This window comes from Eriocheir sinensis, chromosome 24 (genome assembly GCF_024679095.1).
Source record: "Eriocheir sinensis breed Jianghai 21 chromosome 24, ASM2467909v1, whole genome shotgun sequence".
In the NCBI taxonomy this organism is placed as follows: Eukaryota; Metazoa; Arthropoda; class Malacostraca; order Decapoda; family Varunidae; genus Eriocheir; species Eriocheir sinensis.
The window spans coordinates 1,372,692-1,387,691 of record NC_066532.1 but is presented as its reverse complement, the minus strand read 5'-3'; the positions used below and the strand labels follow the sequence as shown (position 1 = coordinate 1,387,691).

At 39.0% G+C, this 15,000-nt stretch overlaps 1 protein-coding gene across 2 annotated transcripts in view; it reads right to left on the bottom strand.

The window, feature by feature from the left end:
- The window catches only part of LOC127002702 (uncharacterized), a 69,352-nt gene that overhangs the window by 48,234 nt on the left and 6,118 nt on the right, over nucleotides 1-15,000 (bottom strand). Inside the window, exon 2 of one of the 2 annotated variants that reach the window (XR_007756425.1) lies at nucleotides 9,751-9,926. The exons of the other annotated variant lie outside the window; for it this stretch is intronic. The gene's annotated coding sequence lies outside the window, so the exon portion shown is untranslated. The remainder of the gene's footprint in view (nucleotides 1-9,750; nucleotides 9,927-15,000) is intronic. 2 annotated transcript variants of the gene reach the window in all.

The following is a 15,000-nucleotide window of genomic DNA, read 5'->3' as shown; positions in this document are numbered from 1 at the left end:
ACCCCTTCACACACACACACACACACACACACACACACACACACACACACACACACACACACACATACACATGAACTTATAAACTGCAGGGATACACTCCGCAGTCTTGTTTTACGACTCTCAGACTTTTAAACAAACAGACAGACTTTTTAGCTTACAGTCTTTTGACCCATATTCACAAACATTTCGGAGCTTCCACACAGCCACATTAGGTAAGGTTTTTGTAGAGGCTGTGTTAGTATGTCCGTGGGTAGTTTTATGAGCCTAGTGATAGTTTGACAAGGCTTCCACACACCCACATAAGGTAAGGCTTTGGTAGAGGTTGTGTTAGTATGTCCATGGGTAGTTTTACGAGCCTAGTGATAGTTTGACAAGGCTTCCACACACCCACATAAGGTAAGGCTTTTGTAGAGGTTGTGTTAGTATGTCCGTGGGTAGTTTTATGAGCCTAGTGATAGTTTGACAAGGCTTCCAAACACCCACATTATGGCTTTCGTAGAGGTTGTGTCAGTATTTCCATGGGTAGTTTTACGAGCCTGGTGATAGTTTGACAAGGCTTCTACCCCATGAACGTGAAAAAATCCTCATAAGAACAAGACTAATCAAACAAACAAACACAATCACTTAACAAAAAAAAAATCACTTAACCAAATAGCTTCCTTTCCCTTTAAACACACGACACACCTGGACACACAAACACCTGCCATCCAAACACCTGCGCCACTACTCAAACACCTGGCCACGTAATTAAACAGAAGAAAACACGTATACGAACAGCCTAAAAAAAAAACGAAAAAAAAAAAAAAAACAGCCCAGCCCATTCAAGCCTATCTCAGTCTCTTTAAACTGGTCCCTTTAATAACACACACACACACACACACACACACACACACACACACACACACACACACACACACAGAGTCATTCATTTTCCTAGTCTTTGTTTTCTTCATTTTCCTTATCTGTTTTTCTTTCTTTCCTTCCTTCCTTCCTTCCTTCCTTCTTTTCCTCCTTAATTTATTCATTCGTTTTCCTTATACTTTTTTTATTTCTCTTTCTTTCTTTCTTTCTTTCTTCATTCATTCATTCATTCATTCTTTCTTCCCTTCCTTCCTTCTCTTTCCTTTTCTCTCATTCCCTTCCTCCTTTCCTTCCTTACTTCCTTGACACACACACACACACACACACACACACACACACACACACACACACATACACACCTGTACTAAAAAAAAAAGAAGAAAAAAAAGCTGTAGTGACGTTTCCTAGATGCCAGTCATTCTTAAAGGTAATATGTCAGTTAATGTTCCTTAAATTAAAGAGAATGGGAGAGGGGGAGCCATTACTGTTGTTGTTGTTGTTGTTGTTGTTGTTGTGAAATGAAAACAAAAACAAGGCTAAGAAAAGTATATCTAGAGAGTTGTAAACAAACTTAATCGAATAGAGAGAGAGAGAGAGTTGCCCTTAGTTAATTACCCTCCCCTTCATCCCATTATCTCATAGTCTCTGCTAATGGGACTCACTCGTGCTGGCCATGTCCACTCTCTCTCTCTCTCTCTCTCTCTACTTCCTATTCCTTTTCCTCCCCTTCCTTTCTCTTCCTTCCCTTTCTTTTCCTTTCTTTTCCTTTCCTTTCCTTTCTCTTCCCTTTTCTCTTCTTTTTCCCTACTTTCTCTTTTTTCCATGTCATTTTCCGTCCGTCTTCCTTCCTCCCTTTCCTCCTCCTCCTCCTCCTCCTCCTCCTCACTTTCTCGTTCAGGTTATATTTGTTTTCTGTTTTTCTCTTTAACAACAATAACAACAACAGCAATACTACTACTACTACTACTACTACTGTTACTACTACTACTACTATTACTACTACTACTACTACTGTTACTACTACTACTACTATTGCTACTGCTACTACGATTTTTATTATCTATTTTATCCTACTACTCTACGCATTCCTCCTCCTCCTCCTCCTCCTCTTCCTTATCTTCCCAAACTGCTATCTAAGAAACAGCAACCTTACTGATAACACTATCTATGCCGCCGCCGCCGCCACCACCACTACCACCACCACCACCCCTCCCACTACTGCAAGACTTCTGAATATCACCACCACCACCATCACCACCACTACTACAGTCACCACAACCATCACCACTACAATCACCACCACCATCACCATCACCATCACCACCACTATCATCACCACCACCACCACCCCTTCCACTACTGCAAGACTTCCGAATATCACCACCACCACCATCACCACCACCCCTACAATCACCACCACCATCACCACAACCATCACCACCACCATCACCATCACCACCACCACCACCACCACTGTCATCACCATCACCACTACCCCTTCCACTACTGCAAGACTTCCGAGTATCACCACCACAACCATCACCACCACCGCCACCACCACCGCCACCACCACCACCATCACCACCACCATCACCACCACCACCACCACCACCACAACCATCACCACAACCATCACCACCACCGCCACCACCATCACCACCACCATCACCACCACCACCACCACCACCACAACCATCACCACAAACATCACCACCACCGCCACCACCACCGCCACCACCACCACCATCACCACCACCACCACCACCACCACAACCATCACCACAACCATCACCACCACCGCCACCACCACCACCATCACCACTACCATCACCACCACCACCATCACCACCACCATCACCACCACCATCACCACCACCACCACCACCACCACTGCCAGTCCTTTCTTTCGCCATCACCTCCACCATCACCATCACCACCACTGTAATATCACCGCCTAGTTTTGATTCTAGGTAAAAATACATCATCATCATCATCGTCATCATCATCACCGGAAACAAACATATGAACAAACAAAGAAGAAGAAGAAGATGAAGAAGAAGAAGAAGAAGAAAATTAAGGAGAAAAAGGAAAAGGAAGATGAAGAAAAAGAAAAAGAATGAGAAAAACAACAAGAACAACAAGAAAAGGACAAGAAAAACAAAATATAAGCAGAAAGAAGAAAAGAAGGATAAAGAAGACAACCAACAAAAGAGAAGAAAAAAAAGAAAAAGAAAATCGATAAAAAAATAAGAAAATAAAGATTAAACAAAAGAAAGAAAAGATGAAGACAAAATATATAAACAAAACATATAAAAAAAAAGAAACAGAAAATAACAACAACAACAACAACAAAATCACAAAATCAACCCCCCCCAAAAAAACTTACACCACTATGAAGATACTTTTTAGGCCAAGGGGGCAGACAGACAAACAGACAGACGCAGTGATATAATATGTGTTAAGAAAGACAGATATACACTGCAGTCTCGAATTTACTGGGTCATGTGTGTGTGTGTGTGTGTGTGTGTGTGATTTATTTGTAGCCTAGTTTTTTTTTTTTTCTTTCATGTTTGTTATTCGAATTTTATATTTTTCATTCGTCTTCTTTTTCATCTTCCTTCCTTTTCTCCTCCTTCAACAGTTTACTTTCATATTTAACTTTTTCTCAGTTATCCATTCAACAGTTTTCTTTCCTATTATCCTTTTTCTTAGTTATCCCTTCAACAGTTTTCTTTCCTATTATCCTTTTTTCTTAGTTATCCCTTCAACAGTTTTCTTTCCTATTTATCTTTCTCTTAATCATTCTTTCAATAGTTTTCCTTCATATTTATCTTTTTCTTAATTATTCCTTTTATGACTTCCCTTAAAGCAGATCTGGATGTGACAGGGATTTAGGCGTCTTAGCGAGCTCTGATCTCCGCTCAAGGTCTCAATGCATGCAGGCTAAAAATCATGCAAATCGTATTCTGGGATCTGTTTCTAAAAACGTAAGCAACAGGGGCGGAATCCACAAACATACTAACTACGAACTAACATAACTACGCACTATTGATTTAGCGACCGACGTTAGCGTCAGATTCACGAAGCAAACCTTAGATGGTAGTTAGAGGCGCGCTAAGTCAGCGAGGCCGCTGATTGGTTGATGACGTCATTGGCCTTGCAGCGAATCGCAAGCACGTTTACAGAACCGTCAGCCAATCCTAGGAAGGCCCCTCCAGCTGCTGGTTCAAGAAACCCATTCTCTTTTCGCATTTTTTCTTCCTTTTAAGGCAAACTGTACTAAATCGTGATCTACAAATTCAATTATTTCATTATTTGCTGCACATTTACGTCAAGGTAACTTTGCCGTTCGACGTCTTGTTACCTACGAACATGCTTAAGATGAAGAAAAAGAATATACGGAAGAAATTGAGGCAGGAAGAAAGCAAAGAGAAATATGGGACAGATTTCAAGGCAGATAGGAACGAAGGACGGAAGGAAGGAACGAGGGAAAATTAAGATTGTCTTGCCATATCTGCAGCCCAACTCATGGGCTAGCTGTCACCCGACAAAGGTCCATCGTCCCTCCACGGAGGGACAAATCTAGAGATGGATGGATGAATGGATGAGGAGGTAGGAAGATGAAGGAGGTTTGGCAATCCCTCAGCCGGGCGTCGGTGTTGCCATACCGGCCACATTTATCATATACCTCTCAAAGGGTGTATATCTCATCATTTTATAAAGAAATGGGCTTCCTCTACTCGCAAAGTTATATTTCAAGTTGAAAACGCGATTTATAAGCATTTATACGTAAATATGATAATATTGTTAGCGTTTACTACACTCCCGAGGCAGTAGTTATTTAACAACAAATTTAGCGTCACACAGAGCGCGGTAAAGCTTCGTAAATCCGCGCGCTAACCCGTGACGTCATCGATTACTTGGTAGTTATTATCGCGCGAGCTTTGTGAATCTCAATGTTCTCAAAACTACGCACTAAGGGCCCAAAACTACGAACTAAGCCTTTGTGGATTCGGGCCCAGAAGCGCTGAAGTCATCCCCAATCTATATTTAGCATTAGTCAAACCTTATCTCGGTTATGCGGTTCAGTTCTGGTCTAAGAATCGTGCAAGTCGTATTCTGGGTCCTATTTCTAAAAACGTAAGCAACAGAAGCGCTGAAGTCATCCCCAATCTATATTAAGCACTAGTCGAACCTCATCTCGATTATGCGGTTCAGTTCTGGTCCCCTCGCTATAGAATGGACGTCAAGGTGTTGGAGTCCGTGCAGATGAGGACGACAAATATTATTCAGGGGCTGCCAAACTTGATAAATGGGTAGGCTTAACCACTTAAATTTGCATTCTCTGGAAAGGCGAAGGGTGCGAGGAGACCAATCGAAGTTTATAAATGGATGAAGGGTTGTAATAAGGGGAATGTTGACAAGTTCCTGGCAGTAAGCGAACGAGTTAGGAGGCGTAGTAATGGGTTAAGTTAAGCAAATTCAGATTCAACAAGGACATAGGCAAGAATTGGTTTATTAGCAGAGTGGTGGATGAGTGGAACAGGCCGGGCAGTCATGTGGTGAGTGGGAGATGTTTGACAAGTTTCTGGCAGTAAGCGAACGAGTAATGGATTAAGTTAGGCAAATTCAGATTCAACAGGGACATAGGCAAGAATTGGTTTATTAGCAGAGTGGTGGATGAGTGGATCAGGCCTGGCAGTCATGTGGTGAGTGGGGGATGTTTGACAAGTTTCTGGCAGTAAGCGAACGAGCAATGGGTTTTAAGTTGGACAAATTCAGATTCAACAAGGACATAGGCAGGAATTGGTTTATTAGCAGAGTGGTGGATGAGTGGAACAGGCCTGGCAGTCATGTGGTGAGTGAGGGATGTTTGACAAGTTTCTGGCAGTAAGCGAACGAGTTAGGACACGTAGTAATGGGTTTAAGTTGGACAAATTCAGATTAAACAAGGTTATAGGCAAGAATTGGTTTACTAACAGAGTGGCGGATGAGTGGAGCAGGCCTGGAAGTCATGTGGTGAGTGCCAATACGATAGACACATTCAAGAAGCGGTTAAATGGTGGTGATGATGGTGGTGTAAGGTGGTGTTAGGTGTTGATATGGTGATGTTAAGTTTATATTTTGGGTTTTGAAAGACTTGCACACTCTTTGCGGACTTATATTCTCTCTCTCTCTCTCTCTCTCTCTCTCTCTCTCTCTCTCTCTCTCTCTCTCTCTCTCTCTCTCTTGCGCACCTCTCCTTCCTTTCCTCCTCCCTCCCTTTGCTTCCCCTTATACCCCTCTCCTCCCTTCCTCCCTTCCTCCATCTCCTTCCTTCTCCACCCCTCTTCTTCCCTTTAACCTACAGACCAACTCTTCCTCCCTCTCTCCCTCCCTCCCTTTCTCTTGCATCCTCCTCTATACCACTCCCTTTCCTTCCCTCCCTCCCTCTCCTTGTCTTCCTCCCTCCTTCTCCCCTTCTTCCCTCCCTCCTACCCTCTTCTCCCTCCCTCCAGCACTTGTGGTTTGGGTGTTCACAGGAGTGGCGGCTCATCGTTTGCAATGTTTTGAGGCGCCCAGCGAGATCGATCCCTTTCATCCCCTCACACGCGGCGGGAAGGGAGAGAAAGAAAAGGGAGAAAGAAAGAGGAAGAATGGAAGAAAGTGAGGAAGGAAGGAAGAATGGAAGGAAGGAAAGAAAGGAGGAAGGAAGGAAGAGAGAAAAGAGGGAAGAAAAAAGGAAGAAAAAAAAAGGAAGAGAGGAAGAAATAAAAGGAAAGAAAAGGAAGAGGAAGAAAAAAGAAAGAAAGAGGAAGAAAATGAAGAAAGAGAGCAATTAAAAAAGGAAAAAAAAAAGGAAGAGGAAGAAAAAAGGAAGAAAGAGAGGGAGAAAAAAAGAAGAGAGGAAGAAAAAAAAGAGAAAGACAGAAGGAAGGAAAAATTTGCGGCTCGTGGGAAAAGAAATTAATAGAGATGACGAAGTTGGAGAATGGAAATATTAAACGTGGTGGATAGATAGAGATGAAGAGAAGAGTATTGAAGAAGGGAAAGAAGAGGAAGAAAAAGAAAGAAAGAAAGAAGAAAGAGTAGAAAGGAAGGAAGGAAAGGTGAATGAAAGAAAGGAAGAAAAAGTATGAAGGAAGGAAGGAAGAATGGAAGGAAGAAAAGAAAGAAAGAAGAAAGAGTAGAAAGGAAGGAAGGAAAGGTGAATGAAAGAAAGGAAGAAAAAGTATGAAGGAAGGAAGGAAGAATGGAAGGAAGAAAAGAAGGAAGGAAAGAAAGAAAGAAGAAAGAGTAGAAAGGAAGGAAGGAAAGGTGAATGAAAGAAAGGAAGAAAAAGTATGAAGGAAGGAAGGAAGAATGGAAGGAAGAAAAGAAGGAAGGAAAGAAAGAAAGAACTCGAAACTTGTGGAAGAAATATAAAGATGAAATGAATGAAGAAGGGAAATAAAAAAGAAAGAAACAATGAAACAAAGGAAAGACGAAAGGAAGGAAGGAAGGATCGAAGGAAGGAAGGAAGAAAAAAGAAAGAAAGAAAGGAAGGAAGGAGGAAAGAAAGAGAGAAAGTAAGAATGAAGAAACGAAAGAAGAATATATAAAGAAAGAAAAGATAGATAGATAGATAGATAGATAGAAAAGCAAGAAAGGAAGGAAGGAAGGAAAGAAGAATGAAAAGAAGAAAAAACAAATAAACAAACAAAGAAAGAACGAAACAAGGAGAGGCAGAAAAGAGAAAAGAAGGAAACATAGACAAAGAAACAAAGGAAAAAGAAAGAAAAAAAAACGACTTGTACGAGAAAAAAAAATACAAAAAAGCTGAAAAAAACGAAGGGAAACAGAAACAAAGGAGGACGATAAACAAGAATAAGCAGAGAAGAATAAACGGGGAAGAGAGATGAGGAGGGATTAAACTGGACACGAACAGAGGGAATAAAATAAAAGGTAAATAAATAACAGGAATAAACAAGAGATGAATAGAGAAAGGAAGTGTGTGAGAGAGAGAGAGAGAGAGAGAGAGAGAGAGAGAGAGAGAGAGAGAGAGAGAGAGAGAGAGAGAGAGAGAGAGAGAGAGAGAGAGAGAGAGAGAGAGAGAGAGAGAGAGAAAAGGGGAATAGAGATGGATGAATGAGTACAGAGGAATTATAACGAAGAGAGAATAAGAGGAAGGAATGAAAAATGAGATGAAAATATATACGATTGCAAGGACGAAAGAGAGAAATGAAGGAAGGAAGGAAGGAAGAGAGGAGAAGGGAAAGGAAAGAAAGATATGAAGTAGGAAAGTTAACAAAGAAGAAAGAAGGAAAAAGGAAGGAAAGGAAGGAAAGAAGGAAGGAGAGGGGAAGGGAAAGGAAGGAAGGAAGGAAGGAAGGAAGGAAGGAAGGAACGAACGAACGAACGAACGAACGAAGGAAGGAAGGAACGAACGAACGAGCGAACGAAGGAAAGAAGGAACGAACGAAGGAAGGAACGAAGGAAGGAAGAAGAGGAAAGAAAAGGAAGAAAGATATGAAGTAGAGAAATTAACAAAGACGAAAGAAGGAAAAAGGAAGGAAGGAAGAGATGAAATAGGAAAGTTAACATGGACGAAAGAAAGGAAAAGGAAGGAAGGAAGGAGAGAAGGAAGGAAGGAAGGAAGTGGAAAGAAAAGGAAGAAGAATTTTAAGAAAGGAAGTTAACAGACGAAAGAAAGGAAGGAAGGAAGGAAGGAAGGAAGGAAGAAAGAAAGAAAGAAAGAAAGAAAGGAAGGAAGGAAAGATGGAAGAAAGAAAGGAAGGAAGGAAGGAAGGAAGGAAGGATGGAAGAAAGGAAGGAAGGAAGGAAGCAAGGAAGGAAGGAAGGAAGAAAGAAAGGAAGGAAGAAAGAAAGAAAGGAAGGAAGGAAGGAAAGATGGAAGTAAATACATATCAACCTCTCTGTTAACACTCCTCCCATTCGACCCCTTCCCTTCCTTCTTTTCTTCCTCCTCTTCCTCTTGCGCTTCCTTTTCTTCTTGAGGTCAACAGGTGATAGACTCTTCAGACAGCGTTCAAGTAGAAAAAAAAAGTCAAGGGATTTAATAGACCGATTGAAACGCTGTTGTAAAAAATGACGTTGTATCTTTTTTTGTTGTTGTTGTTGTTGTTAATGTACCGACTATTATATAAAAGATCGTAACTATAAATACAATAAAAAAACGATTATTATAAAAAAGGATCGTAACTATAAAGAAAATACAATAAAAAAACGAGTTAAAACCCACCCATTTTTCTTTAATTTCAAAAAACCTATTTAATAAGTGATTCAGCCCTGCCAATGTTCTTTCCAAAATGGTGCATAACGTTTCCCCTATCCCAGTAGTTTCGTCGCTAGAGCTCGAAACGTAAACCCTGTCGAAAGCGATTTTGACGAACTCCAGACACTTTGCCGTTTTGTCTAGTGTGGCCTTGCTATTGCCTCTAGAAAGCTGTAATTTGGCATGTAGCCCCTCTTGGCAATGTAGTTTGACCAATTCGAAGGATTTTTTGATAGCTCGATTCTACGTTCGTCGTCGCGCCGTCACAAAATAGCCTGTTTTTCGGCCCTTTTGCTGCGATTTGGACACCTCTTACTTTTTTGCTTATAACTTTTTTATTTATTTAATATTTTCCATTTTTTTTCTGACTATTGATCTGTATTAAAAGAGCTATCATTTGGCACCAAGCACGTCTTCCTAGCTTCAGTAGTTTTCGCTCGAGCTCGACCAGAAATCGCGAGGAACATTCGCCGAATCCGACTCATTTCACGCGCCGCGACGAAAAACCTTCCTGACGCCATGAATGAATGTAATGGAGTAAGGAAGAAAGGAAGGAGGGAAGGAAAGAAAAATTAAAAAGGGTAAAAATAATAATAAAACAAAACAATAATATAAAATGAATCATCAACACTCACCAGTTCGCATCCTCCCGCCCATACCGAAGAACAGGTTAAGGAAGGGGCCAGTTCTGGGTATCTAATTAGCACTGCACAGGTAACACAGCGCAGGTAACACGGGGCAGGTAACACACACAGGTACACACACGTCACCTCTTTCTCTCTCTCTTTAACACGGGGACTCGAATACACACCTGCGGAAGAAAGAGAAAGCGATGTTAAGTCTGTGATGATGTGTGTGTGGTGGTGGTGGTGGTGATGGTGGGGGTGGTGATGGTGGGGGTGGTGGTGGTGGTGGTGATGACAATAATGAAGATAACAAAAAAAAACAAGAGGAAGATGAAGAAAAATAAATAAAGACAAAAAAATGGACAAGAAATGAAAAAGATAAGTAGAAGAAAAAGAAGAATAGAAGAAAAAAGAAGAAAAGAAGAAGAAAAAGAAGAAGACAAAGAGAAGAAAAGGAACAGTAGTAGTAGTAGTAGTAGTAGTAGTAGTAGTAGTAGTAGTAGTAGAAGAAGAAAAAGAAGAAGAAGAAGAAGAACAACAAAAAAAAAACGTCTCAAATCATACCATCAAGACACTTAACCCATATAAAGAAAACACACACACACACACACACACACACACACACACACACACACACACACACACACACACACAACCCCACCCACAACCCACACCCTCCCCTCCCCCACCCACCCGCAAACATCCAAACCAATATAGTGAACCCGTACAAAACCCAGAACTCGCCACCACCACAACAAACTCCCACACACACATCATCAGCAGCATCAGCATCAACAACACTACCAGCACCATCGGCAGCATTGTTACGGCCGCGACTGTCAGCAAGAGGGAGGATGTTTACGGAAGAAGGGAAAGGAGAACGTGACAAAGAGCGAACACAGCAATAAAGAGGAGGAAGAAAGTGATGATGATAAGGAGGAGGAGGAGGAGGAGATGGAAAGAGAAAGGAGGGGAGAGGGAGGAAAGGAAGGAATCAAAGAGTGAAATATGAATGATTGAATGAATTTAAGGAGGGAAAGAAGACAGAAGGAGAATGACTATGCAAGGAAGGAAGGAAGGGGTAATATATGAATGAAAGTGAAGAAGGAAGAGATGAAGGAAATGAGAAAGAAAAGAGAGGAAGGAAGGAAGGAAGGGCTTGTAATATATGAATGAAATGAAGGAAGGAAGAGATGAAGGAAATGGGAAAGAAAAGAGTAAATAAGTGAATGCAGGGGAGGGAGGAAAGAAGGAAGAAAGGAAGGAAGGAAGGGCTTGTAATATATGAATGAATGTAAGAAAGGAAGGAAGGGATGAAGGAAAGATGGAAAGAAAGGGAGGAAGGAGGGAAGGAAAGAAGGAAGAAAGGAAGGGATGATATACGAATGAATGGAAGGAAGGAAGCAAAGAAGAAATGAAAGAAAGAAGAGGTGAGATTGAAAGAGAATAAAGGAATGAAATGGAGTAAGAAAAGAAGGAAGGAAAGAAAGAAAAATGAAGGAAGAGATGAAGGAAGGAAACTAGGAAGGACAAAAAAAAGAAAAAAAAGAAATAACAAGGAAAAAAACGAAAAATAAAGAAACGGAAAGAAAGAAAGGAAGAGACAGAAGGAAAAAAAGAGAAAGAAAGAAAAAAGAAAATGAGTAAAACAGAGGAAGAACAATAAAAAAGTCCATTTGATAAAAGCGTAAAAAACCGCAAAAGTTAAAAGAGCTACAATTTCACACTTGAGAGAGAGAGAGAGAGAGAGAGAGAGAGAGAGAGAGAGAGAGAGAGAGAGAGAGAGAGAGAGAGAGAGAGAGAGAGAGAGAGAGAGAGAGAGAGAGAGAGAGAGAGAGGGAGAGAGAGAGCACAACACCCTCCCTTAATTTATCCTATTCAAGAAAGTTTAACCTTATAATGCCTAAGGGAGCTACACACACACACACACACACACACACACACACACACATGGAGATAGATAGATAGATAGATAGAGAAAGGGAGACAGTAGTGGTGGTAGTAGTAGTAGTAATAGTAGTAGTAGTAGTAATGGTGATAGTGTTGAAACTACTACAAAACTACTACTACTACTACTACTACTACCAACAACAACAACAGCAACACAACCATTACCCTCATCACCATCATCATCGTCATTATTACTATTATCATTATTATTATTATTATTATCATTATCAGTCACCCCGGAAAGACTCATCCCAGAACACTTTAATTAGTTCAAAGAATTCCCGCGAGAGGGCTGTTCTTTCCCCTCCCCCCCAAAAAATAATAAAGTATGTATGTAACTATGTATGTAATTAAAATGAAAAAAAAAGGAGAGATGGTAAATTAGGGAAGAGCAAAAAGACGGATGTAGGTAAATTTCTCCCCCTAAAAAAATGATTGAGCGAATGAATGAAGGAAAGAAGGAAGGAAAGAACGAAAAAATGAATGTACGAATGAATGAAGGAAAGAAGGAAGGAAAGAACGAAAAAATGAATGAACGAATGAATGAAGGAAAGAAGGAAGGAAAGAACAAAAAAATGATTGTACGAATGAAAGAAAGAAGGAAGGAAAGAACGAAAAAATGAATGTACGAATGAATGAAGGAAAGAATGAAGGAAAGAACGAAAAAATGAATGTACGAATGAATGAAGGAAAGAACAAAAAAATGAATGTACGAATGAATGAAGGAAAGAAGGAAGGAAAGAACGAAAAAATGAATGTACGAATGAATGAAGGAAAGAAGGAAGGAAAGAACGAAAAAATGATTGAGCGAATGAATGAAGGAAAGAAGGAAGGAAAGAACGAAAAAATGAATGAACGAATGAATGAAGGAAAGAAGGAAGGAAAGAACAAAAAAACGAATGAACGAATGAATGAAGGAAAGAAGGAAGGAAAGAACGAAAAAATGAATGAACGAATGAAGGAAGGAAAGAAGGAAGGAAAGAACGAAAAAATGAATGAACGAATGAATGAAGGAAAGAAGGAAGGAAAGAACGAAAAAATGAATGTACGAATGAATGAAGGAAAGAAGGAAGGAAAGAACGAAAAAATGAATGAACGAATGAATGAAGGAAAGAAGGAAGGAAAGAACGAAAAAATGAATGTACGAATGAATGAAGGAAAGAAGGAAGGAAAGAACGAAAAAATGAATGTACGAATGAATGAAGGAAAGAAGGAAGGAAAGAACGAAAAAATGATTGAGCGAATGAATGAAGGAAAGAAGGAAGGAAAGAACGAAAAAATGAATGAACGAATGAATGAAGGAAAGAAGGAAGGAAAGAACAAAAAAACGAATGAACGAATGAATGAAGGAAAGAAGGAAGGAAAGAACGAAAAAATGAATGAACGAATGAAGGAAGGAAAGAAGGAAGGAAAGAACGAAAAAATGAATGAACGAATGAAGGAAGGAAAGATGGAAGGAAAGAACGAAAAAATGAATGAACGAATGAATGAAGGAAAGAAGGAAGGAAAGAACGAAAAAATGAATGAACGAATGAATGAAGGAAAGAAGGAAGGAAAGAACGAAAAAATGAATGAACGAATGAATGAAGGAAAGAAGGAAGGAAAGAACGAAAAAATGAATGTACGAATGAATGAAGGAAAGAAGGAAGGAAAGAACGAAAAAATGAATGAACGAATGAATGAAGGAAAGAAGGAAGGAAAGAACGAAAAAATAAAATATAAACGAAATGAAACGAAAAAGATAAAGATGATAAATGAGAAAGCAGCAAAATGGTGAAAGGAAGGAAGGAAAGAAGGAAGGAAGGAAGGAAGGGTATAAGATGAATGAAAGAAAAAATGTAGTTGGGAGAGAGAGAGAGAGAGAGAGAGAGAGAGAGAGAGAGAGAGAGAGAGAGAGAGAGAGAGAGAATAATAAGGAAGGAAAAAAGATTGAGAAGAGGAAGAATAACAAATTAATAAAACAGTAAATAAACAAAACAAGGAAGAAGAAAATAAAGAAGAAAAGAAGAATAGAAAGAAAAATAAATACATAAATAAACAGGAATTTCGGGGTAACCAAAATACATTACACAAACTTATACTGCAATTTTACACCTCCTCCTCCTCCTCCTCCTCCTCCTCTTCTTCTTCTTCCTCCTCTTTCTCCTCCATAAAAAGCAAAGAAGAGAATGCAAATGAAAAGCAGAGAAAAAGCAAAAATAAACGAAGAGAAATATATATAAAAGAAGATGAAAGAAAGAAGAAAGGAAAGAAATAGAAAGAAGGAAAGATATAGAAAGAAAGAAATAGATAGAGAAGGAAGGAAAAAAGAAAGAAAAACAAATGTAAAATAAGATATGAAAAAATATATAAAAACACGAAATAAGAGAAAGAAAGAAAAAGAAAGAAGGAACGAAGGAGAGAAATAGGGAAAGAAAGAAATAGAGAAGGAAAGAAAGAAAAACTAATGAAAAATAAGATATGAAAAAAATATGGAAAAAACGAGATAGGAGAAAGAAAGAAAAAGAAAGAAGGAAGGAAAGAAGTAGGGAAAGAAAGAAAGAGGAGAGAAAGAAAGAAGGAAAACTAATGAAAAAAAAGGAAAATATGAAAAAGAAGAAAAGGATATTAAAACTAAAGGAAAGAAAGAAAAAAGAAAGAAAGAAAAAAGGAAAAAAGAAAGAAAAAAGAAAACACAACTAATGAAAAAGAAGAAAAAGAAAACAATATGAAAACTAAAGGAGATGAAAGAAGAAAAGAAAGAAAATGAAAGAAAAAAAGAAAGAAAAGAAAGGAAAAACTGAAGAGAAAGAAGAAAAGGATATGAAAACTAAAGATGATGAAAGAAGAAAAGAAAGAAAAAAGAAAGAAAAAGAAGGAAAAACTAAAGAAAAAAAGAAGAAAAAGAAGAAAAGGAAATGAAAACTAAAGGAGAGAAAATTAATGTTCAAATAAAACAAAAAAAGATAAAATATATACTAATTCGGTCACCTATTGAACATTTGACTAATAATACTAACAATAACAATAAGAATAAATAAGTAGTAGTAGTAGTAATAGTAGTAATAGTAGTAGTAGTAGTAGTAGTAGTAGTGGTAGTAAGTAAGTTAGTATTGCAAAAGATTGTAAGTAGATCCGTCAGTACCCTTCTCTCTCTCTTTCTCCTTTTTTTCATTTCTTTTTTCATTTCTTGTTCCTCTTAACCTGCCTCTCTCTCTCTCTCTCTCTCTCTATTCTTGTTTTCTTCTTTTTTCATTTGTCATTTTTGCTTTCTATTCTTTTTAATCTTTCTTTCTCTCTGACGCATATGACCCAACTTTACCTTACCTT